A 4,446-nucleotide genomic window follows, 5' to 3' on the forward strand; every position below is an offset into this window, starting at 1 on the left:
ATCTGAAAAAAGTCACAATAGAATGATGTGACAATAAACAGATATTTTTTGTGATTGTAAGGGAAAATAAATTATATTTTTGTGTTCCTAGAGTATATCCCTAGGAATGGTAGAGCTGGTTTATATGGGAGTTCAATTTCCAGTATTTTTGAGGAATCATCAAATTGTTTTCCATAATGGCTGGACTAGACGGCACTCCCACCAGGAGTGAATGAGAGCTCCTTTCTCTCCACATCCCCTCCAGCATTTACTGTTCTTGTTCTTCAAAACACTAGAAATTGAGCTCCCATATGTTCCAGCTATACCACTTTTCAGGATATAACCTAGGAACATAAAAACACAACACAAAAAGGCCTTCTGCACACCTATATTCATTGCAATTTACATAATAATAATATTCATTGCTATTTACAATAACCAGACTCTGGAAACCAAGATACTCTTCAACAGATAAATGGCTAAAGAAACTGTGGTACATATACACAATGGAATATTATGCAGCCATCAGGAGAGATGAAGTCATGACATTTTCTTATACATGGATGTACATGGAATCTATCATGCTGAGTGAAATAAGCGAGAAGGGGAGAGAGAGACACACACAGAATCAATCTCACTCATCTATGGTTTTTAAGAAAAATAAGACATTATTTTAATAATTCCCAGAGATAACAGAGATGAGGGCTGGAAGGATCAGCTCAAAATATGAATCTCACCACAAAAAAAATGGTGAGTGCAGTTAGAGAAATAACTACACTGACAACTATCATAACAATGTCAAAGAGTGAGAGAAGTATAAAGGCTGTCTTGGATTTGATAGGGGGGGCATTGGAGATGGGAATGTTGCACTGGTGAAGAGAGATGTTCTTTATATGACTGAAACCCAACTACAATCATGTCTGTAATCAAGGTGCTTAAATAAAGATATTATAAACAAAAATTATAAGTGTAAAAGCAAAATAAAGTGGCAATACTGAATTATTTGAAATGTTCAATACATTTTATTTAGATATTATCATTTAATTTATTATTACAGTATTGAATTTGGATAATGGTTAAAGAAAATAGAAAAATATTTTATAATCTCACTATTCTAAAAAGCTTAAAATTAATATTTTATTTTGGATAATCCATTTTCTCTCAATTGACAACACACTGTGCATTCTTCATATATTGCCTTTTTTGCTTAATGCTATAAACATGTTTCAAGTTATAAAAGTTATTTGAATATGTGGTTTGTATTATTTTGTCATAATAATTTAAATATTTACATAAAGTTAAAATATTTCCAATTATTGGTATTAAAATTATTCTTGAATAAATGACATTAACATATATTTGTCATATATAATAGTTTTGGGGAAATTTTTAGTAGTAAAATTTTTCAGAAAATCATAAGGGATGTTTTTGATACTGTCCTTGTTTTAATTTGTACTTATAAGACTTTCATCCACTAGTTGCATGCCTAAACAAAGAATTTGCCCTCTCTTTTCCTTTTCATTTTTGATTGCTTTGTTTATTTGGGGCTTTCCCTGAAAATGCACAGGCTTACTCCTGGCTCTGAAATCTATGTTCATTCTTGATGATGCTCAGATGAGATGTCAGGAATAACCATGTGCAAGGTAAATGCTTTAACTCTCAGTTCTATTGACCTAAATTTGTTTTCCTTTTCAAAAATAAAGTTTACTTTTATACCAAAAGATTCAAATTCTACTCAATTTATTTTTATTTGATTTTATTTTCTGTAGTACTATAACTCTTCCAAAGAAGTTGGGTGGATTTAGAACTAATTATTATTTTTTTACTTATGATACTCAATTTTACCATAAGACACAATAAGGTTAGTGTCTGAATATAAATAAACATGTGCTATTTGCCCCTCTTCAGGGGTAGGGTCTCCTTGTATTTAGACCATAATTTGTCTTTCCATGTCCCTTATGTTTTGGTGGGCCTATGCAAACAAATGCCACTTTAATACCGTTTTTTACTAAGTTCCCTTGACGCCAATCCTTAAGAAAAACAACCCACTAAAACTTTTGAGGTTAACTTAAACTAGTAAGCATGTGCATGGAACTAGAGAAATGTACTTTCCCCTCAATGTTTAAGGAGTTACATAAGTCTAATGTCTTTAGATTATATTGTGTGCTGCTAAGAAATAGTATGTACTACAACTGGGGATTTGAGGGACAAAGTAATTGTATTGTACATGGGTTTAGTTTTGTTTTTCTCAATGTTCTTTGGCTGAAAGTTCAAGGCTGGGATATCATCGATGGGAATACCGTGAATTTTGTTTATGGGTGATTGGGCTTCCACTGTAACTTTACCCTGTCCTCTTTCTTTGCATCTTTGTTGTCATAATTAAAATAAAAATAAAAAAAGGGGTATTTTATCATGGTAGGAAGTCCATATACTACCTTGTAAAGAAGTTCAGGCTCTCCTTTATTGCACTGAAACTCAACCCTCTGAATCTAAATACACATATTGTAAAAACAATTATACACTTGTAAAGAATAGAGAGAGATATATGTTACTCATAACTAGTATTAAGTAAAGACCAGTTTATCTTTCTGCTTATAAAGAACAATCAAAAGAACTAAAATAGCTAGCTATGTTTAAAACTAAAGAAATAAACACTTCCCCTTGGTAAATTGTAGGATTATATTGATTTATATATTTAAGTGAATGGGCTCTTGCTACTCAGTTCTTTTGCTTATATCTTTTCAAGGATACTTTTTCAAGAAAAAGTTACAAGGAAATTCTTTAACAAGCTACAAATTTTTATTGATTCATGTATATCATTATTGTCTTGGAAGTTGCTTGATTTAAGTTAACTTTCATGCCAAACTTCATAGAACATTACTTTGTTGCTTTAAAAATAATTATATGCTTATAAAATTCCTTATAGTATGATAGAGGCATATAAAATTTTTTATATTCTATTACACATTATTTTGGATCCTAATAACTAAGGAATGCAATATTTATAATTTTTCAGGTGAATGGAAGACTGGAATAAAAGATATATTTTATAAGTCACACAAGTTCTTAAAATTCAGTAGATTTTAGCAACAGTGGTGCTCTTAATGAGTTTTACAAAGAAGCAAAGGGGTTGTAAATAAATTTGATACTGTCTTGTCTTTTACCAGTTGCTGTTAATCTTTTGAAAGATTTTCTATTTCTGACCTACATTCAGACGGACCCTGCTGTTTGACAAAGCTTGTTTTCAAATATGATTCACAAGAGCATTGCAGGGACTCCAAAGCTTGTAGGTAATTCTCCTAGAAATATAAAAGTTCTGGTTGGATAATTAACTGCTGCCACAGGAAACTTGAAGTACCTAGAAATCTGATTTTCCAGGATAACATCACTCTATTGGTAGAGTTGAGGAAACAAAGCCTTTATCCCAGCATGCTCTTCAATGGAAACTGAAGTCAGCAGCCTGTGGGGCAGAATCAATGGATCAGTGGGTCATAAGAAAGCTAAGACAAACATTAGGAAACAAGATGCAATTACTCTATATAGCTAAAGCAACTTTAGATAATAAGAGTTTGAGGTTCAAATTAACTTGCCAAAAATGTTCTTACAATTTCTGATGTAAGACTGGACTTTGGGCTTCAACCCTGAGTATCTTAAAATTTCTGCTTTATAAATTTTTCTGGGTGTTTGTGTTCTAATTTTCCCCCCTTAAATTACGTAGGACTCTTACGTGTCACTTTTCTCAATGACTGCCTTTTCTGAATTCTTATAATAGTATAACATCATTTAAATATGAATGAGATATTTGACCCTACCTTTATATAATAATAATTATGTTGGGACACCAATAGATTAATTTATTATCAGGCAATAGAAAGCTAATGTTTTGTAAACCACATACCTAGGATTATATACCATTAAGTATAACAATGAAACTTTAGGACTGACATTTCTTTAATTCATTGTCCTCTTTTTTGGTGAAATTTATTGCTTCCCCATTAATTTTTTTGGAAGAAAACATATTTAAAATGTGAATTCACATCTCATTCTTGCACAGAGGTCATGATAATTTTGTATTGTTCCAATTTTAGTAAAGGTGCTACCAAGTGAACATTGACATTCTTTTATTTTCTTGACTCATCTTCTGGCTTTTTTTTTATAGGTTTCCTAGTAGATGCCTAACCAATGGAGGACTCTGATTAATCAGATCCAACAGTACCACCAGAGAAGTTTTACTATAATCATTTAGATATACATTTAATTTGAGATATCTTTGAGTAAGTTTTCTACTTTAAACAAAATAAGGCAAAACAAGAAAAAAACCTTCAGTAGCAATCACCAATATTTGAAAAATTGGTTTCAACTGGTATTTATCTCTATACTCTTTTTTAAATATAATTATTATGTTAATCATTGTGGCCTACATAGCATTGACAATAATATTTTAGGTACATATTAACATAAAATCAG

The 4,446-nt window shown here is 31.1% G+C and overlaps 1 pseudogene; it reads right to left on the reverse strand.

The window, feature by feature from the left end:
* Positions 1-3,991: 3,991 nt before the first annotated feature.
* On the reverse strand, positions 3,992-4,088 carry LOC126009902 (uncharacterized; annotated as a pseudogene).
* Positions 4,089-4,446: the final 358 nt, after the last annotated feature.

Source organism: Suncus etruscus, chromosome 5, assembly GCF_024139225.1.
Source record: "Suncus etruscus isolate mSunEtr1 chromosome 5, mSunEtr1.pri.cur, whole genome shotgun sequence".
Taxonomy (NCBI): Eukaryota; Metazoa; Chordata; class Mammalia; order Eulipotyphla; family Soricidae; genus Suncus; species Suncus etruscus.